Source organism: Petaurus breviceps, unplaced genomic scaffold (assembly GCF_028583685.1).
Source record: "Petaurus breviceps papuanus isolate PSGF00001 unplaced genomic scaffold, PetGlider_PUasm1.0 90760, whole genome shotgun sequence".
In the NCBI taxonomy this organism is placed as follows: Eukaryota; Metazoa; Chordata; class Mammalia; order Diprotodontia; family Petauridae; genus Petaurus; species Petaurus breviceps.
Window position 1 is genome coordinate 6,420,193 of NW_027187338.1, and position 25,543 is coordinate 6,445,735.

Genomic DNA, 25,543 nt, shown 5'->3' on the forward strand with positions numbered 1-25,543 from the left:
CCTTCCATATTACTGAATGCCAGTTTCACAGAACTCATGAACAGAGGGAGAGAATATAAGGATTCATGGAAAGATCTCTGAATTGGGAGTCAGGAATCCTAGATCTACCATAGGCTTATAATGTGATCTTGAAAAATTATATTTTTTTCTATCTGGACCTCAGTTTCTCCTGTAAGATAGGGGCAACTAGGTAGCACAGTGGATAGAGCAGTGGACCTGGAATCAGGAAGACTCAACTTCATGAGTTCAAATCTGGTCTCAAACACTTACTTAGCTGTGTGCCCTGGACAAGTTACTGCACCCTGTTTGCCTCATTTTCCTCATCTGTAAGGTGAGCTAGAGAAGTAAATGGCAAACCAATCCAGTGTCTTTGCTAAGAAAACCCCAAATAGGGTCACAATGAGTTGGAAACTCCTGATATGACTGAACAGCAACAAATGTGTCAGACACCGTGCTAAGTGTAGGAGATACAAAAGAAATAAAAAAAATTCTAGTCCTGCTTTCAAGGAGTACAAAGTCTCATGAGAGAGGTTACATGCAGACGTCTATACACAAAAAGATATAGATAGGGTAAATTGCAGGATAGCCTCAGAGGGTCACAGAGCCAGTATGTGTCAGAAGCAGGTCTTGAACACAACACATGTCTTCCTGATTCTGAGGCCAAGTCTCTATCCACTACACAATAATATATCTCATACATTATCTCATATAATTCTGTAATGAATCAAAAACCCATTAAAAAAATCCAAAGTCAAGAGGACTTGAGTTCAAATCTGGCCTTGTGACTCACTTACTAGCTGTGTGACCTTGGGCAAGCCACTTAACCCCAATTGTCCTGCCTTACCCCCTCCAAAAAGCAAAAAAAAAAAAAATTTCAAGATGACATGAGAAAAGGTGATTGTCTTCTGCTGGTCCAGCTAAGGCCTTGCCTGGGTCAGGGACAGAAAAGCCACACTTGAGCTCTGACCAGAGTACAGAAAGACAGGATGAGAAGGCAGTGGAGGTGAGAAGAACCAGTGTGCCTATAAGAAAGGGAAGGCTTCCATGTCTCCAGCTGCCTTGGCCTACATCCAAGGTTTTCTGCTAGACCCGCATTCTTCTTCACTGCCAAGTGATTCAGCTGCGGGCCATGAGCTGCCAGAGTCCCAGTGCTAGGGGACCATGGCCTCCTCCATCTCCCAGGAGGAAAGAGGCTGGCTCCTGGACCTAGGGAGCACAATGTCAGCAGCCTCATCATTAGCAACAATGACATCATGAAAGGCGATGGGATAGGCAGAGGATGACTACCCAAGCTTGGCAAGTGTGGTAAGAATAGCAGCATTAGGGACATTTAAAGCTCAGGATGAACTAAAAGCTAAGAATAACAGAACGAGGAGGGGCCTTTAAGACTCCCTGGGAAAAGGGGGGTGATCAAAAGAGGGTTCCAATAGCTGTTCAGAACGCCTAAGATGACGGCAACAAGCTTCTGTTCTACTTCTACCATCTCCACCGAGGAGAATGATCTTTGACCTGGATAAAAACCAGAATTAAGACAACTAGAATGGAGGTGAAAGATATGGAGAGAATAAGAGACCACCCCACTGCCCTGGGGTTTAAATTACTAAGGTCAGGTGAGCGACATCCCACGGTACTAAAACAATTGGTAGACAAGCTTAGGAACCATTGACAGTAATCAGTGAAAGGTCAGAGAGAACTAAAAAAGTGCCAGGACTGGAGAAAGAAAAATGTCCAAGTTTTCAAAAAAAGGGAAGATGGTAGACGCTGAAAACTATAAAGCAGTGAGTTTGACTTTGATTCCTGGAAAAAAGTCCACGTGTATTATTAAAGGAAGGGCAAGAGAACATTAGAAAGGGAAGCAGTGATTACAGGAAATGAACACAACTTCATCAAGAACAGAGGATGCTGGACTAACCTCCTTTTGACTGCATTAATGAGACTGGTAGATGGAGGGGAGAAGAGGGTGTAAGTAGAATTTACCTAGATTTTAGCAAAGCATTTGACAAAGTCCCTCACAGGAATTGTTTCATTCTCTATGTTTGTATTTTCTATACCTAGAAGAATACCAGTGAGTGCTTACATATTTGTTGATTACCTGATCAATTGATTGCATGAACTATTCCTGTAAATGAAATGGGAATCTAGAGATTAACAAGACTATAAGCACCTGGCCAGGCCACATCCTGGGCGTTGTCTTCAGTTCTAGGTGCCATATTTGTGATGGACCTTCATAAACTGAAGCATATACATAGGAGAGCCACAAGGATGATGAAAGGCCTCATGGGGTAGGAACTAGGGATGTTCAGCCCAGAGAAGAGGTGGAGGAAGAGGGTTTGGGGATGAAGTGGGTTTGGGGATGAAGTGGGAGGGGATAAATCTTCACATATTTGTAGGGTTTAGGGATTAGATTTACTCTGTTTGGCCCCTGAGGGCAGAATTAGGAGCAAAGTTTGGAAACTGCAAAGAAGCTAATCTGGGCTTGATGAAGGGAAAGCCTCCTTAAGCAGGAGAGCTATCCCCAAGGAGACTGGGCTGCCTCACTTTCCTCCTCACTGGAGAGTCTTTAAACAAAGGCTGGAAGATCACATCATCAAGGGGATCTCCCAGAGTATGGCTTGGGTGAGAAGTCTTGAGGGTTTGGTCCTTCCCACCCCTGAGATTCTGAGATTCCCTAGGTCTGTTCACATCCTTGCTATACAGTCCACACCATGGACTGCCAACTCCCTGGCCCAAGCAGTGCTGGGCAGACCTGAGCTCCTCTCCCTTTTTTCCTGATGGTTCCCAATGAGAAAGCTGAAGTCTGATAGCCAGACAGGCCTGCCGAACAGGAGGCACCATGTGAGAGGCCAGGAGGAACACAGGGCCAGCCTGGGGGCTGAAAACAAGGGAGTGGTGTCAGAGTTTAAGCTTCAGGAGACTCAAACAGGATCCAATGGAGTAAAGAGGAGGGACCTGACCCCACCTTAAATGAGTGCTGGGGACCAGTTCAGAGTGAGGGTGAAGGACTTGGCCCCTGCATACGACCAACTGGGACAGTGAGCAATTTGACTGTTCTGGGCATCACCTTCACCAGTGTTCCCTCTGACACATGTATATACACCAACATACACAAGTCAGCAGGAGACCTTACTGTCTTTGTCTTGTGTGTGGTAGTTGGCAGGCTGGTGAAGCCTATGGACTACTTTTCACAATAATCTTTTCAGATTCATAAAAAAAAAATAAATACACAGAATTACAAATATCGAAATAAAGACAAAATTTCACCATTCAGGTTCGAAGACCACCCGCCTGAAATGCATACACAGACCCACTGGGATTATGAGAACCCCAAGTTGAGAACCTCTGATCTAAACATGTACAATCACCCCACAGGCCCTTAACTCTGCACCAGGCACTGTGCAAAATGCTAGAAATTCAAAGAAAAACAAAAACAGAGGGCAGTTAGGTGGTACAGTGAATAGAGCACCAGCCCTGGAGTCAGGAAGACCTGAGTTCAAATCCAACCTCAGACACTTAACACTTACTAGCTGTGTGACCTTGGGCAAGTCACTTAAACCTAATTGCCCCGCCTTCCTCCCTCCAAAAAGACGAAAACAAAACAAAAACAACTCACAGTATAATGGGAAAAACAGGATATCAGCTATGTACATGTCAGACATAGATATGTACTTCTGTGTGTATATGTGTGTGCGCATGTTCATAGCAAGTGTAAGTATGTGGTGTGTAATAGTTGTTTGCAAACATGTGCATATATACATATCTATTTATATGCATACATATAATTTTTTTCATGTATGCATGTATATTTCAGAGGGAAGGCAGTACCAATGGGGGAGATGAGGAGGAAAGACTTCCTACAGAAGGTGGGGTTTGGTAATCCATATCTACACCACACACACACCTTACAAATGCACACATATCTGGACATTTATCCCTGCAGCCTTCACCCCCTGCCAGGTTCACTCACCACCACAGAGAGAAGGCCCATCTCTGTGCTTGTGATTGGAACATTCTCTCCCTCCAGCGTGATCTCCTCACTCTCCCTTAGGCCCAATGCCTCAGCTTCCCACCCCAGAGAACCAGCAGAGCCTGGTTGTCTGGTTCTCAGTGAAAGCCGTTGGGGAAATACTTACAGAGGCACATGTGATCTTTGACCATTATTTGTGCTGGATCTCTCACTCAGCCCAGGAAAAGCAGATTGGAGAGACCACTTTTGAGACATACGCTGGTTCTCCTCAATAAGTCTCTAGTTCTCTTGGAACTTCACTATCCTATTCTGCACAAAGAAAATATTGACCCCAGTGTTTGCAAGGATCCCTTCCTGCTCTAAGATTTATGATTTGGCCAAGCTGGTCCATCCAACCCTTCAGAAGCCGCTGTGTCTGGGGGCTAGAGCCTTGTGCATCTTTGATTTGAAGATTGCTGGGGAAATCTCATTGTCTGTTTCAGTCTGGTCCATTTCACTGCTGGAATTTAAGCCCCATCAGCCTCCCCTCACTCTCTCTTTCTCTTCCCTCCTTCCCCCTCTCATCCTTCTCCTCTCCTCCTCTCTCCTCTCTTTTTGTTATCTCAACCACTTTTAGAGAGCTATTATAGCTTCCCCCTTGACTTCTCTGATGCTAATCTCTCTCCATAAATCATACCCTCTAATCTTTTCATCACCTTCCTCTGATTCAAACAGCCTCTCAGGAGTGCATGGACTGCAATCTGCCATGGCCGAGAGGCTTGGAGGTCCAGATTCTGTCATGCTGGGAGCAGAGCTATCCATGAAATCAGGCTTCATTCCCTGGTTTCACAACTGTGCACACACACAGTGTGCAGAGACGGCAACATACATGCACGCAAACATTGACGTATGCATACAGGCATACAGGAACACAGAAGCCCATGGTGACATGCACATATGTATAAACATGGCACATTTATATTTGTGCATCGAAACATACAAACATATGCACACCCTTGGAAAATGTAAGAAGAAGAAGAACTGGGATTAGTCCAAAGATGTTATAGAAGATAAGCTTCCATCCAAATATTTTCATTCAATTACAAATAGCAATCACTCTATGATTTACTGTGCAATGGGCCACAGAGGATAGTGGCTTGCTCTGGGATCATTTCTGTCTAAATAATCATTGAATAATAAAGAAGATTGAGAACAATAATAATAATTAACCTATAATTAATAATAACTCATATTTCCCTGAGATTTACAAAATGCTCCCCCTTCACCCACAGTAACCTAATGAACAAATAGACATGCAAACAGCATGGTCTGATAGAAGGAAAACTAGGCTTGGAGTCAGAGGTCCTGAGTTCAAATCCTGGTTCTATCATTTTACTAGTATGGACAAATCACCTCCTTCTCTAGGGTTCTGTTTCCTCATTGGTCAAATGAGGATGGACTCTGGGTCCCCTTCTAGCCCCAGATCTAAGATCCAGTGACATAGACACAGGCATAAGGAACCACACACGCACACACACACACACACACACACACACACACAGCATGGAAGCGCAGACACGTGGGCACACCCACCCACCTCACCCTCATGCACACGTGGGTTGCAATGAATTTCCTGTTTTGCTAACGCTATAAGGCACCTCTAGGTTTTCACAGATCCCTTCATGAATATTTCTCACTACATACTGGATGTCATTATTCTATTGAGAATCAATTAGCCCAAATGTTGTTATGACAGCTATGGAAAAATGATATTTTTGGATGTGCTTTATCCCGTGTCTCTTCACAGAATTATTGAAAACCGTACATGGGATCCGGTGGTGAGGGGAGTGGGCAGGGAAGGGAAGGGTGAGTCTCCAGGGAGAGGGGGTGGCAGTGAAGGAGGGGGAGATTTCTGAATGAGGCTGACCCAGAATTGCTTCTCCAACAGGCATGTGACCAGAGCTGATGGGACAGAGGTCTCTGCCCCTTCTCCAGGGACTAGGAGAATGTGAGAGGAGTCTCTCTAGAGGCCAGGCACAGGCTAGTAGGAGCTGCAGACAAGCAGACAATACCAGGCCCCCAACAGCTCAAGGTAGCAGGCCAGCTAGAAAGGGAGCGAAGGAAAACCTCTGGACCTACCTCCACCTTCATTTTACACATAAGACCCAAAGCAGTAATGCAAAACTCAAAGTCACACAGTTACTAAACGATAAAGCTTAGATTAGAACCCAGGCCATCTGCCTCCAAATACACTGTTCTTTACAAAGGAAGAGCCCCTATCTGGAGGTCAGCTTGGTCACTTTCCAGCTATCCTTCCATTTGGCATCCCCAACACCTCCCTCCCACCCTGCTCCAAACCAATGATCTATCCAGAGGTAGAAAGTTCAGAAATAGGAAATGCTGAGGTCTTCAGCATGGTACTCTTCTAGCTGCCTTTACCATCAGCCCTTACTTCAGCCTACTGAGGGGGAGCCACCTGGGAGACCCTGCCTACTGGCAGAAGCTTCCTTGGCACCAACATTCTACTTAGAGTGTCCTCCCATAAATTTGACTCTGAATTCATTTCTATCCATCACAGTGTCCAGGTCCTCGTTGTGAGCTTTTCACCAACCTCAAGGTTACTCCTTCTCCTTAGTTTTCCTTTCCATCCCTATCCATTTCACAATACCTAGTGCATAGTATGCATTTTAATAAATGCTTGGGGGGGGGGAAGATAAAAGAAAGTCCATGGGGCTAAGGTATGACTTTAAGAAAGTCACAAAATCATGGAATATCCAAGTTGAAAGGGATCTCAGAAGACAAAACGTGGAATGTTGAAGTGAGGAAGAAAATTGGACCATAGAATGTCAGACCTGGGAGAGACCTTAGAACAAGGAATGTTAGAGCTTGGATCAGGGGTGGGCTGGAGAGAGCACTAGCTAACTTGCATCTGGGGCTGATTGTTAAACTTTCAGTGTGAGCATTTACACCTTGGAAATCAGCAAATACTGCAAATCAAGACTTGATTTATTCTTTTGCTGATTGTCTAGACTTAAGAAAGTGTTGGAGAAAATGCTAACAATAAAATTAAACTTTAAAGTGTTCCATGGATGCTTTTGGGGGGGGGGGAGTTTGGAGAGCTGGTTGTTAATCACTTCGCAGTACCTGCCTATCTTGGTGGGACCTTAGAACACTGAATGTCAGAGTTGGACAGAGAACATAAAATTCCAGAGCTGAAAGAGGAAAAGATCATCCTTATTAGAACTAGAAGGAACTCAGAGGCCATATGGTTCAACCCCCTCATTTTACAGAGAAGGAAACTGAGAAAGGATAGAGGTCAGAGCTAGAAGGGACCTTGGAGCATGGTGTCCCAGAGCTTAGAGGACCCTTAAAGTAGATCAAATCAGAGCTAGGAGGGGTCTTAGAATATAGAACACAGCCTCAAGACCATCTAGACCTACTCCTACATTTTAAAAATAAGGAAACTGAGGCTCAGATAGGGAAATTGACTTGCCCAAGGTCATACAGCTAAGTTTATGGTTGTATCATTTCTTCAGAGAGAAAAACAAATAAGAGGGTCAGCAGTCCCTCATAGCTTTATCTCTGAATTACATCCTTGAGCTTAGAAAAGCAGATTCATAGATGAATCACCAGAAAAGTCTTCCTCTCTGGCTATTTTTCTGAAAAGATACATGCATGAACACACACACAGTCATATTCTCTTTCTCATCTTCCTCCAGGAGCTGTTTTACAAATTTACATTAAACACTGAAGCTGTTTTATGGCAAAAAGAAAAGAAAAGTCTGTTTGCTGGGAGGTCCTGGAGGGAAGGCCCCCATGGAGGGAAGGTTGCAGCTTCTGAAGCTTCCTGGATATCTCCCTCCCAGCCACACACGTTCTTCACTGCCTGTGTCAAGCCCAAGGCATGGACTGTCAGAAGAAAGGTTTAAACTCTCTGAAAAGCTTTATTGCTAACATAACACTGCCACACACACACACATACACACACACACTGCCAGATAGAAGAGATAGGGTAGTATCTTATCTCTATATAATACAATCGGCCAGGCTCTCTCCAGTTCAGAGAAATGGAACTATTCATCTTGTCCTTCTGCATTTCCCCATCTCTGCGCCATTCAGTCCCTTATGCCTAGAATGTCCACCATCACCACCACTACCTTCTGTCTACTTGTTGATATCCCTTTCCCCTTTTTTCTTGCTTAAAAAAAATGTCCCTTTTCATTATAAGCTTAACAATCATGAACAAGCATAAGCGTCTCACTGCACAAAGGAAAATAAAATAATACAAAAAGACTTGTACATTAAACCATGACCTACTGTTGAGATCTTTCCCTTACTTTGAGGACCCACTTCCAGGGCTGCCTGTTTCCAGGATCCCTGGACTCTCAACTCCTGAGGCTGGAATTGATCTCATGGATTGTCCCATCTCAAAATTCTCATGCCACTTTCTTAGGACATCTCATATACTTCTTCAACACTCCAAGATCCATGATCTCATTGGTAAAGCTCTTCCCAGAAGAAAGCAGATTCCTACTCCTCCAGGCATGAGTAGATGGTCTTCATGAATTGTTATAAGCCTATGATAATAAACCAGTCTCTAGTGGCCAGCCTTCACACACTTAGTGGGACTGGTCCTGAGAAGACAGATCAAGTCCAATGGTTGGCCAGTTCTCAAACAAGCATTGTGGTATAGTGGCAAGAGCTTTCTGGCTCTGGAACCAAAAGACTTGGGTTTGAATCTGCCACTTACTAACTGGAGTATTGAGCAAATCACTCCCTTCCTTTGGAGAATGATGACAATTGACAAGGGAAGTCTCTTTTAGACATCATCGATCAGCAATTTATAGTTAGCACAATCTTGGGCTTCCTTGAGAATGTCAAAAGCTTCTAGGGATAAGGTGAGAATCCATCTAGTCTCTGTCCTTTGTCAGAAGGAGAACAACCATGATGAGACTTGAGACTGTGTCACAAGGATCGTTTAAAGGGTTGTTTAGGGATATGTAATGTGGAGAAGAGGAGATTCAGGGGGCATATGATGGCTCTCTTCAAGTATCCAAAAGTCTGTCATATGAAAGAGGGATTAGATTCTTCTTCTATTTGTCCCCAGAGAGTAGAACCAGAAGCAAAGGTGGGGGGGAGGGAAGTTCCCATACGGTAAATTTAAGGTTGGTATCTGAAAAATACTTCTTACCAATTATAGCTGCCCCAAAGTGGGATGGAATGCCTTGGAGGTCTTCAAACACAGATGGAAATATCATGAGTTGGAATATTGTAGCTGGGGTCCCTTTCAGACTCAGTTTGGACTAGATGGCCACTCATATCCCTTTTAGTTCTAAAGTTCTATAATTCTGGGGCCCACATTTTTCCTTTCTTTAGAGTACTACTTGGGTCCCAGTTGGAAGGTGGGATGAGAAGGAAAGTATTTCCCACAAAAGTGGGAGAGTCAGTTCCTTATAGAAAATTAAATCCTTAAGGTGAGGTGGGTAGTACGTACCATGGGGACTAGTAGATAGATAGATACAATTGTCTCCGTCTTCCAGATAAAGCAAATACAGGATAAATGACTTTCCCACAGTTATGTAGCTAAGAAGAATTGGAATTGGGACCCTGACTCAAGTCTGGTGATTTTTGAGTCTTATGCCATAGAATCACAGGGCCCTGACTGTTCCACCTTTTGGCATATATCTTCAGCAATTGGCACACTGTCTGGCACATAGTAGGAGCTTAATAAATGTTTGCTGATTGATTAACAGGATTATTTTGAAAAAAGTGTTTTGTAAATCTTAAAGTGGTATAGACACATGAGCCATTATAATTGTTTTTGTACCCAGGGCTTCGTTGGTACAGAGACCCTCTGAATGGCTATGGCCCCACTCATGATTGATCATTGAATTTTACACAGTCCTTTCAGGTTCCAAAAACATTGCACATACATTAGCCTGCTTGCATAATGACCCATGTGAGGTAGGTCCTACAGATACTGTTATCCCCATTTTACAGATGTAGAAGCTAAGGCTTGCAGAAGTTCCCTGGATTTGCCCAGGGTCTCGAGGATAGTTGTGTCAGAAGTGGGAGCTGAACCCAGGTTTTCCTGATTCCAAGCCCAGCCCTTTTCCCACCATGCCACAGTTACCTCTCATCCAACTCTTATCCCTTGTTCCTGTCAGAGCCTGCCTGGAGTTGGGGAGGGGAAGGGGGTACCCCCATTGGCCTGGGGGTGGAAAAGGGCTTCAACCTATCTCAGCATTCAGAAAGCAGTGAGTGTTCTTTCCCAGCCTCATCTGTCAGTGACAGGTCCCTGGAGAAATGGGAGGATTGAAAGGGAAAAAAATTATGAAACCACTTGGTGCCTGAGGCAGGTTTCCGTTTCTACAGCTTGACTCAGGTCCTTGAAGACATTTGTATTTAATTGTAAACCTTGGGTTGAAATAAGAAAATGTTCTCTTGTGAGAGACAAACAGAGTCATGAGGGACTGACTGAGGAAGAATCTTATAGCCATTTCCTCAACTATAACCATGTTCAACTCAGGCCCCAACTTATTGGACAAAAGGAAGGTTCCAGGAAGATTATCACTCAGGGAAAACACTTTGCGCTCAAATCATTAGGAAAACAGATCTTGATTTCCTTTTCTTTTAAATGAGATTTCTTGTTACTTTTGGTTTTGACATAACTGCAATTTGTAAATTATAGTCCATCTCCACCTCTACCTCTAGCCCAGAATTGAACAGTCCCTTATAACAAAGTAAAGCATTTAAGCAGGAAAAAACACCTTTATCAATGATGATGTATGACAATATATGCATCATTCTGTTCCTGTAGTTCCCCACCTCTCTACCAAGAGAAGGGAAGTCAGTTTCATTATTTATCTTCGTGGACCAATATTGGTTACTTAAGATTAGTTATCACATTTGCCCAGAATATGGCTTCCTTTTGATATTTTCACTTATATTGTGTGTGTTTTTCTTCTACATCTGTATAGTCTTCATTCTACATTAATTCACAGTCTTGCCATATTTCTCTGAATTCTCCATATTTGTTTGATAATAACGGACATTAAATTCATATGCTACAAGTTGTCTCAGTAATTCCCCAATCAATGAGCCATCATTTTGTTTCCACTGACCCCAAAAGAACTGCCACGATTATTTTGGCATATATGAGGCCCTTCTGACTTAACCTCCTTGGAGATGATACCAATCTATAGATCCCCAGGGTTTACAAAGTTTAGTCATTTGTCTAGAATAATTCCAAGCTGCTATCTAGAATTATTGAGCCAATTCATAGCTCTACCAGATTTGAATCAGAACTCCTGTCTTTTCTCAGTATCCCGAGTTTTGACTGATTCCAGTTTTTCTGTCACCTTTGTTAATTTTCTGGGTGTGAAGGAAAACCTTAGAGTTTCTTTAACTTGCATCTATCTTATTATTAGGGATTTAGAGAATTATTTCACATGGCCATTGGCATTCACATGCCATTCTCCATTTCAAAACTGTTCATCTCTTTTGACCTTAAATATTAGACAATGGCTCTTGAACTTACAAATCTGTATTAATTTCCTATTCAGACTTGCAACAATGATATTTGAGGCAAAGGTTTTTCCCTCCAGTGGACGGTTTTTCTTCTTATTCTATTTACATTGATTTTGTTCATGAAAAAGCTTTTTAACTTGATATAATCCAAATGGTCTATTTTGCCCTTGTGACCATCTTTATCCTTTTTTGGTTAAGAATTCTCCTCCTAGCCATAGTTTGAGACCTACTTCTTCCTATTCTCTCCTAATTTTCACATGGAGATTATTGTGGTATATAGTATTAGATGCTGATCCCTCCCTGATTTCTGCCAATTTTATTTCCAGTTTTTCCAATAGTTCTTGTCAAATTTCTTGCTGCTCTCTCTACACTCTAACCAGACCAGACAAGTAGCCATTCCCGGGCTCATCCCAACCTTTTCCTGAGGTTTTCATTTGCATAATTGTAGTCATTGTATATATTTTTCTTCTACTTCTGTATATTCTCCATTCTATAACAGTTCCTAATCTGGCTTTGTTTCTCTGAATTCTCCATATTTGTCCTTTCTTCCTATATAGTAATAATGAATGTTAAATGCATAAGCTACAGGTGGCTCAGTAAATCCCTAATCAACACACGATCAACTTGTGAGTGCCTCTGCTTGTCTAGTTTGCCCCCTCTATCTGAAATGGTCTCCCCACTCTCTCCAAGGCCCATCCCTTAACTAATCTGCCTATTGAAAACTCCAACCACCCTTCACAGCCCACTTAATGTCATTCTCCTCCATGAATCATGCCCTCATTCCCACAGATATGGGTGATTTTTTTCCTCTGGAGAACTCTCACTTGCTCTCCATTTGTTCTAGAAATATCTACTACTGATTATTAGCTCAATTTATCTACCTTATAATTATGGAGAGAGAATAAGTCTTATTTGTTTTCATATTTCCCCCCTCCACACCAAAAGAAACTCAGTGTTGCACATAATAGTACTTAAAAGGCAGAAAAAACAGAAAGGGATATACTGGAATCAGGAGAAATGTGTGTTCAAATTCTGCCTCTGACATTTACTTGTCCTGTGACAGGGGAAGTGTCTGATCTTGGGCTAATCATGTTACTTACCTGGGCTTCCGGTTCCTCATCTGTAAAATGAGGGCCACTGATTCCCCTTCTAGCCCTGTATTCATGATCCCATGAAAGTTACTTGGCCTTTCAAACCTGAGCTTTCCCATCTGTAAAATGGGGGTAACGATGCCTTGTAGCACTTGGTTCACAAGGGCATTGGGAGGACCAAAGGAGACCACACATATAAAGCACTTTGTAAAATGAAGCACTATGTAAATATCACTCTCAGGTTACCTCCAATTTACGTAGCACATATTGTGAATGTACATAGCTGTCGACATGTTGTCTCCCCCATTCAACTGTAAGCTCCTCGAGGGCAGGGGCTGCCCTTTGCCTTTCTTTATATCTCCAGAGAGCAGGTGGCATAGTGGGTAGAGTACCAGGCCTGGAGTCAAGAAGGCTCATGTCCCTGAGTTCAAAACTAGTCTCAGACACTCACTGGGTATCCCAGGGCCAGTAACTTAACCCTGTTTGCCTCAGTTTCCCCATCTGTAAAATGAGCTGGAGAAGGAAATGGCAAACTACTGCAGTGTCTTTGCCAAGAAAGCTCCAAATCAGGTCATGAAGACACCAATGAAATGATCAAACAACAACAACCTATCTCCAGCGCTTTGCACAGTGCCTGACACACAGTAGGCTCTTAATAAATGCTTATTGATGATAATGATGAATATTTGTTGGATAAAATTCACTTAATCAGGGCTTAAACTCAACAGAGATGGATGTGATTAGTACATGATAATAGGGTTTGGGGGACTTATGACTTTACTGGCATAGGGAACTCCTAGCAAGGGGAATCCCTCTACCAATTCAGACAGGCACTTGTTCTGCAGTTTCTAGTCTTGGAGCTGCTTGGGGCCCTGAGAACTTAAGTGGCTTTCTGGGTATCACAAGGTCAGCATTTGTCAGAGGTAGGTTTTGAACCCAGTACTTTCTTACTCCAGCTTAACAGCAGCTTCCTCTCCAATAATAGATAAGTCATAATAACTCAGAGAGAAAACATCACAGGGCATAACTGAGAGTGCTGGATCTGGATTAAAATCCTGCTTCTGACACTAGGTTTATAAAAACTGGAAAAATCAATTAACCTCACTGAGTCTCAGGAAATTTTCTAAGACTATAAATTCCAGACAGGTTGATACCTGCTTAAGCCATGAAGGTGTCAGGATGATAATAGCTCGTGTTTTCTTAAAGTATACAGTGGCAAAGATCTTTCCCATCCTTGATCTCATGTGAGTCTCTCAGCAGCCCTATCATGGTGTCAGGGCAGGACTGATCATTCCCATTGTACAGATGAGGAACCCAAGCCTGAACAGGATCCCACTCTAAGTGCACCCCTGGGGAAGAGCTGGGGCTAGGCTTCAGGATGTAAGATGTAGCATTAACTGCATTCCAAAATTCTAATCCCACCTGGAGACTGGCCCTGGGGAGCTTGCCCTAAAGAATTCCAGCCCCTGAACAACGCATCAGGACTTAGTTCTGGTCTTCTTGCCCAACTGCATGGTTCCCCAGGCTTTTGTCTGAACTCATGCTCAATCACTCACAGTCATCGACCACTATGACAGGGATGTGCCATTCCATCCCCATCAACTCTTCCTGTAGACACTCTTGCCTTCCTTCAGGACTCAGCTCAGGCTCTACTTCTTCCAAGGGCCACCACATGTGGTCCCTACTATAAGTGATCTCTCCTTCCTTTTGTCTCCCATACAGCTCTATATATGTCTCAGTAGACTCTAAGCAACATGAAGGTAGGGTCTGTCATTTCTGTATCCCATGCCTGGGGATGAGAGGAAGCATGGTATAATGGTTGGAGAATGGTCCTCAAAGCCAGGAAGACCTGGGCCCAAGTCCCACCTTGATCCAATGGGCTGTATGACCCTGGACAGGGGAGATAACTTCTCAGTACAGCAAGCACTTTTCTAAGACTATTAATTGTAGAGAAACTGCTCACCTCTATTATTGTTTCCTCAGCTAAGAGTTCCTTAGAGGTAGCTAGCTCAGCCTGGATTCAAATCTGACCTCAGACACTAGCTATGTGGCCCTGGATAAGTCACTTAACTTCTGTTTGTCTCTGTTTTCTCATACGTAAAATAGGGATAATAATAGCCCTTATCTCCCATTTGTGCAGATCAAATGAGACAATAACTGTAAAGAACATGTATAGCACAGTGCCTGGCATATAGTAAATGTGATATAAATGTTAGCTTTTTTTTAGCATTATTATTAAATCCCAGGTCTAGTCCCTGTTTTCGGTGTTTTGATCATGGTAAGCCCTCAAATGTCCATTGAAATGAATTGGGCTCTGGACCTCGTCTCCCCATTTTTCAGATTATATAACCTTTATCAAAAGTCTTAGTGCGGTGTTAATTTTTTACAATCTGACCTCTTGAGGCAGGTAGGGCAAGCCTTCTTATATACCCATTTTGCTGATGAGAACACTGAGTGTCAGGGAGGTTAGCTGATTTTATCAGTAGGCAACACAGCTAGGGGGTTTCAAAGCCAGAATTCAAATCTAGATCTCCAATAGAATGCAAGCTCTTTGAAAGAAAAGATTGTTTGGCCCCACCACCACCAGTACAGGAGTTTTTAACCTGGGATCCATGGATAGATTACCAGGGGTCTATGAACTTGAATGGGGAAAAAAGTTACATCTTTATTTCCATATAATCGATTTCCTTTAATCCCCTATATTTTAGTTTATGCATATGCATCTAAGGACATCATTCCAAGCAGGGGTCTATGGGCTTCACCAACCTGCTGAAGGGAAGCCCACAACACACAAAAAAAGGATCGGCAGCCCTACTATACTGCCTGGTACAGTTCCTCACTCTTGGGAAGCATTTCAAAAATGCTCTTTGAATTAAATCAGATCATTGACTCCAAGTCAAAGGTTCTTTCTATTACATGATAATACATGATAAGTAGGTTAAAATGGCATTTGAAAAATGTTTGTTAAACTAAATTGAATGGCAAGTATCTGCAGGAGAGACTGGAGGCACAGAGGTCATTGAGAGCACTCCCACCATTGTCCAGGGAAATTCCCTCCTTGGGCCTTGAAATAGAACTTGGCTGGCATCTGTCTGTTGAGTGAATTTATTATTACTACTTCCCATTTAGACAGTGAGGGGGTACAATGGATAGAATTCTGGACTTGGAGTCAAGAGGACCCCAGTTCGAATCCAGTTTCAGATACTGACTAGCTTAGTGACCCTGGGCAAGTCACTGAGTCTCTGCTTGCCTCATTTTTCTCAACTATAAAATGGGGAGAATAATTATACCTAACTCCCAGGACTGTTGTGAGAATATACTGAGATAATATTAGTAATCACAGTACCTGGCATATAGCTGGCTCATTTGACTTCCTCAGTTTCCACATCTACAAAATGGGGATAATAATAGCACCTACCTCACAGAATTGAATGAGATAACAAATGGAAAGCACTTTGCAAACCTTAAAGTGCAATATAAATGCTATATAGTGTTGTTGTTGCTGTTGTTAAGACAGTGAGCTCCCTGAAGGTAGAGCCCAAGCCTTATGCATCTCTACATAGCAAACCCTCCTCCTTTATAGCCATTCCTCTCAGCCATACCCACATGAAAGAATTAAATATTCTCAGCCCCTATTGTCCCAAACTATTGCCACACCCTGCAGCGGCAAGCACCCCGGTGTCCCTAGGGTGGCTGCTCACACAGGTTCTTGGATCTGCTTTGTTAAAGGAAAGCAACTCAAAATGGGTTAACAAGCTTACTTTAATCAGTCAAACATATATTGTTTACCTCATTCAGGGGAAAAAGGTCAGCACCCTGAACTTCAAAGTATACAGGCAGAATTATCAAGACAGAAACAGATCAAGTAGACAGCTTTCCAAACTGTCCAACCATTACATCCATACCAAATCAACATCTGGGTTTCAACATCTGGGTTTTTCAAAGCTGGGGAGCTCTGGACAACGGCTTCCCAGAATCTAGATCAAATCACAGAACACTTCTCAAAGTGAGCCCCAAAAACAAAGCTACACACCAGGGCTTATATAGCCTTCTCCTGGCTCAGAGAATGTAACAACTTTTTGGACCCACTGGCCAATCAAAAAGTATCAACTGAAAAACAAGCCTCCCACCCCAGGCTCCAGGTGCACTTTAGCCTAGGGGCAGGGAAGATCTTTAAAATTTACATTCCCATTACACACCCTTAAAGGTCATCTCCATGACCAAAGGATGTCTCCCAGGAGGACCAAGATCAGCTACTGCATGAGGTCAGCTGCTGCACTGATGGCAAATTCTTCAATTCGCAAATAACCTCTCTGCCTAGGCAATATCACCAATAGCTCACTCACAGAAAGGTGATGGAAACTGGTGTTCAAAGAGTATACCGGGCAACATAGGAATATCAGCCTGACAACTAGATGAACATAAAATCCCCTGCTGCCTTGAAAATGCCAATTGTCCCTCTTCTCCTTGCTCTTCCTTTCCCCTTCTACTGAACTCTGGGTCAATAATCATATACTGCCATATTTCCATTGTTCTTGGATAGGGCATGTCAATTGTCTGCACTACTGATGAAGCAATCCACCATCCCTATGACTCCCCCAGAAGCTCTTTTCCTTAGCTACCTATTTTCATATTTGTGTGGTCTCTCCCATTGGAATGTAAGCTCCTTGAGGGTAGAATTTCTCTTGCTTTTGTCTGTATGCATCCCCAGCTGGACTATAATAATCACTTAGGAAATGCTTTTTAATTCATTCTCTCATTCACACAAGGTGGAAATTGAACCCAGCTCTTTTTGACTCCCAGTTCAATACTTATAGGTAACAAACTAGTGTCCCAATCCTACCTTCCCCTCTACCTCCTTCTGCTCCCAAAAGCTCCCAGAGGAGAAACAAGTCTCTCTCTCTCTCTTTAGTCTTTATTATGGTCTCTTCTCTTTTGATCTTACTCATTGGTTTTGAGGCATTTGTTCAAGTGGTTTCTTTCAAGTATGAGGAGTGAGTACTGCCCCCTCCAGGTGGACAACCTTTCACCTGAGCGAGCAGCCCAAGGACAGGGTCCTGGGGTCAGCAAGTGGTTGATTGACTGGAACAGGCCTTCATATTCTTCCCTCATTTGCCTCAAGGTGCCTCATAGGATATAGATGAAAAGGTTTTCCATGGTTCATGTTGCTCTGGACTCTGCAATAAGAATTATGAAACTGAATTATAAACATGTAGACCTCATCACCTCTCACCTGGATTATTGCAAGAGGCCTCTGGAGGCTCTCCCTATTTTCAATTTCCTCCTGTTCCCTCCATTCTCTACTCAGTCGCCAAAGTCCCATTTTCTTACAGCACAGACCTGACCATGCCCCACACTCCACTCAATAAACTCTCATGGCTCCTTATTGCTTCCAGGATCAAATAGAGACGCCTTTATTTGGATTTTAAAGACCATGATACCCTTTCCCTTTTCTACCTTTCCAGTCTTCCTACACCTCACTCCCTTCTACGTTCCAATAATACTGACTTCCTTGCTATTCCTCACACATGGCACTCACCTTCCCACTCTCTGCCTTTTCACTGGCTATCCCTCATGCCCAAAGCCCTCTCCCTCCTCACTTCTGACTCCTGACTTTCTTAGCTTGCTCCATGATTTAGCTCAAATTTTACCTTTTTCAGGAGGCATTCTAACCCTTTCTATGTCTTTCTCCCCCACTTCCCTCCCCCCGCCTCCCTCCCCCCCTTCCCTCTGAAATCACCTTTCATTTACAGTATGGTATAGAGATAGAGGTGTTAATCATTCATTGTGTGCATCCCAAGTGAGCCCAAACCAGAATAAAATGTTATGGAGAAATATTTAATGAAATAAATAAAAATACAATAAAACATAGTAATATTAATATGTAACTTTCGAAATCAATATGTAGCCCAAAAAGATCCTTATTTAGGATTGAGACTCCCATTTCTCTTTGAGTTTGATACCACTAACTTGATCTATTATTTCCCTCTGAAGTTACCTCCCATTTACACTATCTACATCTTATAGGCACATAGTTGTTTGGATGTTTTCTCCTCCATTCAAATGTAAGTTCATAGAAGGCAAGAACTATGTTGTAGACTTTATTTGTATACTCAGGTCTAGCACGGTACTTAGCACATAGTAGGTGCTTAATAAATGCTTTTGACTGGAAGGTACCTTAGAGTTCTTCTTGTTCAAGGGTCCTCAACCCTTTTTGTGCTATGGGCCCCTTTGGCAGTCTGGTAAAGTCTATGGATGCCATATCAGAATTATGTTTTTAAATGTATAAAACAGAATACATATGATTATCAAGAAAGGAACCAATTAGGTTAAAATGTGGCTACCAACATATTTTTAAAAAGAGGTTGAAAATTCCTACTCCAATCCAGCCTCATCATTTTGCAGGTGAGCAAAAGAAGGTCAGGGGAATTGGTAATGGGCAGGACCAAGGCTGGGCAGCTAGGTGGCACAGTGGATAGAACCTTGGGCTTGTTATCAGGAAGATTCATTTTCATGAATTCAAATCTAGGCTCAGACATTTTGTAGCTGTGTGACCCTGGGCAAGTCACTTAACCCTGTCTGCCTCAGTTTCCTCAGATGTAAAATGAACTGGAGAACAAAACAGCAAAGCACTCCAGTATCTTTGCCAAGAAAACGCCAAATAGGGTCAAAAAGAGTTGGACATGAAACAAGAACCAAGTCACAGAACAAGTTTATGCAAAGTCAAGGGCTAAAACCAGGTTTCCTAACTCTAAGGCCAGCACTCTTTCCATTAATCCATACTGCCTCAAAAACTGATGACTGGCTTGTCCTGGGCACTGGGCATGCTCACATCTCCTCTGCTAAGAGTTGGGGGAAAAGACAGCTGAGACAGGACCTTAGAACATGGAATGTCTGAACTGGAAAGAAACTTAAGATTACTGAATGTCAAAGTGGGAGGGGTCCTCAGTAAACATCTAAGCCCTTCAGTTTTAGTGATGAAAAAACTGAGATTCAGAAGGAGATGTGACTTGTCCAAGGTCCCTCAAGGACTTGTAGCAGACACTAGGACCAAGACTCCCCAGCTTCCAGGTTGCTCTTTTCATTGTGCCCCATGAGGTTTCGGTTTCAGTTGTGATATGGTCACTTATTTACGATCACCCTGGTTAAGCAGGATTATTGGTGCAAGTGGTTACCCCCTGTAGGATGAGAAGGGGGAAATTGACTCTAAGGGAAGAAGGAAGATTTGGTAGGAAAAGGGGAACTCTGAGGCAGATGGGATGAAAATCTTGGTGCGATAGAATTTTCTTGGCTCTTTCAGATCCCAGTGCCTGAAAATGATTTCTTTAAGATTTTTCTTGTGCTGCTTTCATGGAGCCTTCCAATATTCTTCCTTCTAGATTCAAGGGTCTCTCCCTCTTTAAATCTCTCTTGCCTTTCTTTTTGGTCTCTCCTGGGCAGTTATCTCATTCTCAACTCATACTAGGGTTCATTCTGTGGACATATTGTGTTCCAATTATGCTGGAATCTCCATGAAGGGAGGGACTGTTCAAAGATTGGTAATGAGTTTTTGCCATTGCTGCTGTCGTCACTGGGTTGGAACAAAGGGTCCAAATACACACATGCAAGTTCAAAAGAGCCAACAACAAAATCTGTGATGGTAGTATTGTCTTTGGTTTGTTCTACCAGACCTATGATTAAAAAGAGCTACAGGGAGGAACTCCCACTACCAATATGCATCCAGGATAGCTTCTCTACAACCAATAGTCTCAGAGATGTGTGGGGGCATCAAGAAAGTAAGTGACTTGCTTGGAATCATACAGTTCATATCACAGGTAGGACTTGAATCCAAATCCAGGTCTTCCTGACTCCAAGACCAGCTCTGTATCAGCTAGGTAAGTAGGTAGGTAGAGAGGTACCAGTCTTGGAATCAAGAAAAATCTGAGTTCAAATCCTGCCTCAGAGATATATTTGCAATCTGTCCCCAAGCAAGGTACTCAACCTCTCTGAACTCCAGAACTTCAGATTCCATATCTGTAAGATGGGGATAATAATACACCCTACCTCACAGGGTTGTTGTGAGTATCAAATAAGATTTATAGAATACTTTGCAAACCTTAAAGCATTATATAAATGCTAGCTGCTGCCACTACTGCTATCACTACTTCTACTAACTACTCCTGCTCCTATTACTACTACTAACTTGCACAACTATCTACCACCACTACTACTACCTTCTACTACTACCACTGCTACCACTACTACAACTATTACTACTACTATACTACTCACTCTCAGAGAGATAATAATAACAACAAAAATAGTTGAGATCTCCATAATACTTTAAGGGCCACTCAAGAAGGGAAATCCTGTTCTTAACTCCCAAGATATACACTTAAGAGCCCTGAGTAGAGCATTGTTGGCATGGTGGTGGGGTTCAGAGATTGCCCAGGACTAGAGAATCCTATGGAGTCCCTGAGAAGTAGTGTGGATTTATTGCTGCCTTTATTTCCCAAAGTCAACTGACATATCAGAATCTCATTTAGAATCAAGATCCAGGACCAGGAAATGTTCATTCAATCAGGCTTCAGTCCAGGAAGCAGTAGGGTCCTGGTGCCAAAGTCTTTCCATCCCTCCTCGTAGCACTGCTCTTATATCAGCTAGTAAGTCGGTCAGAAAATTTTTTTAAGCTCTTACTATGTGCCAAGTAAAAGAAAGACAGTCTCTGCCCTCAAGGAGCTTACACTCTACTGGAGGAAAGCACCTCTTTGACTGCTTAGGTTGTCTCCCATAGCAGGAATGCTGCTCTCTCCTCACCTCAGTTTCCTTCAGATTTCAGTTCAAATGCCACCTCCTACATGAGAACTTTCCTGATCCCCCAACTGGATACTGCCTCTGTCTCCAAAAACTACCTTTGATAGCCTGGTTGCATGACCCTAGGTATCCTCTCAAAACCTTGAGCAACTCTCAAGACTAAATTTCAGAGAAGGTATCGACCTGCATTGATGGAGTGAGTTTCCTCACTGGGAACTCCATCAATACCAATATACTTATCCTATGAGAATGATATCACTATCTGCACACATTGCTTCCTCCTCCCTTAGGATGTAAGCTCTTCAAGGGTAAAGCCTGACAAAGTTTTGTCTTTATAACCCCAGCACAGTGTCTGGCATGTAGCTGGCACATTGTAAATACTTATTGATAGAGAGCCCAAGATTTCATTGGTAGGAAGTGGCCAAGTCAAGGATTAGAATTGAGGTGCTTTGATTCAAAATCTAGATTTGAAATCCAACTCTTACCATTACCTGCCACAGGGAACATGGCTGCTCCAGCCCAGGACTTACTATCAGTGTGACTTGGGCAAAATCTCATGGTCAGAGAACAAGACGTTACCAAGATGGAATTGTGCAAGGTAGATAGACAAAAAGCCCAAGATTGAAGGCTATGTTAGCAATGGTAGAAGGACTAAACCTCAATATTTATAACTAGGTCTTAGAGAGGCTAGAAAGAAGCAGAGTCCCAGTTTCAGGCTGAAGTAATTGAGGATTGGGTAAGAGAGGAGAAGTGGAAAGAGACAGTGTGACTCCATTAGAGTACACACAAAGACCTAAGCACACAGGAGACTGAAGCCCAGCATGGTGCCAACTGGCCCCACTCTCCAGACTTCCTAAAGCCCACCCCCAGGTAAAGGAGCATCCAGCCCATATGGTCCTTGTTTCCACTGGCCTCTATGGAATCTCTAGGGCACAAATACTCCAACCCTTAGCAGAGAGAATGCTCTAAGGTCTCTGCCTTCATTAGTCTCTTCATGGAATTTGTGGGGTTGAAGACAAGACTTCCTTCATGTAGAAATGAACCCAAAGGATCTCTGGACCAGAAAATCCCTCCATCAGGCAAGAATTGTCCCAAGAGAATCTTTACAACTCAACATGGTGTAGTGATGAAAACAACCCCACTCTCCCATCCCACCCCCACCAGCCTCTGGCATCAGAGGACCTGAGTTTGAATCTTGGCTTTGTCACACTAACTGTGTGAGTCTGGGCAAATCACTTCACGTATGAAACATAAAGCTTTTTTTTTTAATGAAGGCATTGGAGAAAGCAAGCATTACTCTAATTATAATGTCCAAGTTTGTCCTTGAAGGAAGAGGAAGTGAGAAAATGTACTTCTTTCCCCCTTCTTTGTAGAAGTGGGCGATGGTGGGGGTGGAGTATCACTTGGCCAACCTTCAGTCAATGCTTTGATTAGTTTTGCTGGATTGTTTGGCTAACCTCCCATTTTTATTCTTTGTTACAAGGGATGGCTGGGATGGTGGGGAGGAGGCTTATGTTAAGAGATGATGGTATAAAAACTACAGATTATCAATGGCAATATTTTTAATTTAAAAAGAAAATGAAATATTTGAAAAAAATGAATGAGTTGCATTGGATGACCTCTGAGGTCCTGTCTAGCTCTAGATATTTTATCATGGACAGGTTTTTCTTTCGGATGGAAAGGTACAGAGAAAATCTCTAGACTGTGACACACTTCTCTCCATCAACAGGCATTTATTAAACATGCAATAACAAAAATTAATACTAATACCTTGTTTAGATAACACTTTAACCTCATTTGATCCTCACAATACCACCTTAGGAGGTAGGTATTATTATTAACTCCATTTTATAGATGAGGAAACTGAGGCAGTCAGGGTCACACAGCTAGTAAGTGTGTAAGGGCTAAATGTGAACTCAAATCTTCTTGATGTCACTTTGCTCCATGTAGCTCTGCCTACTATGTGTCGGGCACTGTCTTGGGTATGCCAAGAGCACATATCTCTTTCAGAAAGAATTAGAAAGAACTACTGCATGACATATCCTCTCAGGGGACTTCTGATGCCTAAGTCCTGTTTCCTTCCCAGGATGGGCCAGCTCCCGAATATAAGCCCTGCTCTGAGAAGCATGTCCAGGGCTTTCATAAATCCATTTGCCATAACACCCAGCTGCACCCGAGACAAGCTGGGCCCTGCCCTGCTTCCCTTCCTGCTGTCTCACGCTGCCTGAAGCAAAGCAAGCAGGGGGAGGGAACACAAGGCAAGATTTATGCCCATAGACACAAGCAGCCTCTGGAATTGAGGGAGTCATCCATCTCACCACGAACAGGAAGAAGGGGCTCAGGAAGGGGAGGCAGCTTGGCTGGAAGTAGAGACCAGGCCAGCAGTGGAGCATCCTGGGGAAGGGAGCTGCCATGGATGGCACCGAATCCCAGACACCGAGTCCCAGGCACAGAGCAGGGCTATACAGAGCAGGAAGGGACCTCCAGAGGTACCATGGTCACCCATGCCCCTACACAGCATCCCTGAGGAGGGATCAACCAACCTTCATTTGGACCATGAGAGAGTTCCTATTGTTAAGATGTTCTTTCTTAGAGGAAACCTCAATCTACCTCCTGGAGCTTCCAGCCCTTATATACCATTCTGGCTTCAAATCATAGTTGATCCCATTTCCACAGGACAATCCTTCATCTCTGTCTCTGTCCTGTCTCTCTCTCTCTCTCTCTCTCTCTCTCTCTCTGTCTCTGTCTCTCTCTCTGTCTCTCTCTGTCTCTGTCTCTCTCACACACACACACACACACCTTAACATAAGGGATTTGGGGTACAGAATGTTTTATATCCTGTTAAACAGGATAGATTGTTAATTGGCTTTAATGAACTGCTTTTTTCCACACTGTCTGGGAAGGTAAGTTGGAGAAATATAGTTTTTTTTAAGTGATATAGAAACAAAAAAAACATTAACAATAATTTTAAATTACCATTAAATCCATTTCCCCTGATTTTAGTATAGATGAAGAACAACCAGTTGGCACCCTTCTTGAAACCCTTTTGTATAGCTGAAGACAGCAATTAGGTTACCTCTTCACCTTCTTTTCTTTAAGGTAAATGGTTCTGAGCCCAATGCTACCATTACTAGGTGTGTGACTTTAGGAAAGTCACTTCCCCTCTATGAGCCTTACTTTCTCCAGTTGTTAAAAAAAAATGGGGAGGGGTAGCTAGGTGGCACAGTGAGTAAAGCGCTGGCCCTGGAGTCAGGAGGACCTGAGTTCAGTTCTGACCTCAGACACTTAACACCCACAGAAAAAAACTAGCAAGTTACTTAATCTTGGGCAAGTTTCTTAACCCCAATTGCCCTAAAAAAAAAAGGCCAAAAAATGGGGTTTCTAATCCCTTTACAACCAAATTCCAAAGTCTACTGTAAAGGCAACAGATATATAAAGACAATAAATAAAGACATAAAGATATGTAAATGAAGATATGTAAAGACAACAGATATATAGGTGTTTTATATATAACTATAAATTGCTGCAGAAATATCAGTGATCCTCTTACCTACACCCAAAAGAAGATGCAGTGACCCATGCTCTGGGTTCTGTTCCCTCAGGAGGGATGGAGTAGAGCATTAAGGATTTTATTGTCTGTTAGATCATTCAGTCATATCCAATTCTTCATAATTGTCCTTATAGTTTTCTTGGCAAAGGTACTGGAATGGTTTGTCATTATTTTCTCCAGTGTTTCCCCATTTTACAGATGAGGAACTGAGGCAAAGACAGGTTAAGTGACTTGCCCAGGATCACACAACTAGCACGTGTCTGCATATGTTCAAATCTCAGATTTAAACTCAGATCTTCCTGACTCCAGACCCAGTGCTCTCTAATTACAGCTGAAGCTAAGGAAATAAAAATTTTAAAAAGAAACAGTCATTTCCCTCAAGAATCTTACATTCTATTAAAGGAAAATAACATAGATAATTAATGCAAATAATGGTGGAGAGTGGGAAGACAAGGAAGAAGGTGATGTTCGAGTTGAGCTTTAAAGAAAACTAAGGGGGTAGCTGGATGGTGCAGTGAATAGAGCACTGGTGCTGGAGTTAGAAGGACCTGAGTTCAAATCTGGCCTCAGACACTTAACACAAAAAGAAAAGGAAGGAAGGAAGGAAGGAAGGAAGGAAGGAAGGAAGGAAGGAAG

At 42.8% G+C, this 25,543-nt stretch overlaps 1 long non-coding RNA gene across 1 annotated transcript in view; it reads right to left on the reverse strand.

The window, feature by feature from the left end:
• Positions 1-4,115, reverse strand: part of LOC138146241 (uncharacterized) — a 66,801-nt gene extending 62,686 nt beyond the window's left edge. The window contains exon 1 of the long non-coding RNA XR_011164431.1: positions 3,965-4,115. This is a non-coding gene — a long non-coding RNA (uncharacterized lncRNA). The remainder of the gene's footprint in view (positions 1-3,964) is intronic.
• Positions 4,116-25,543: the final 21,428 nt, after the last annotated feature.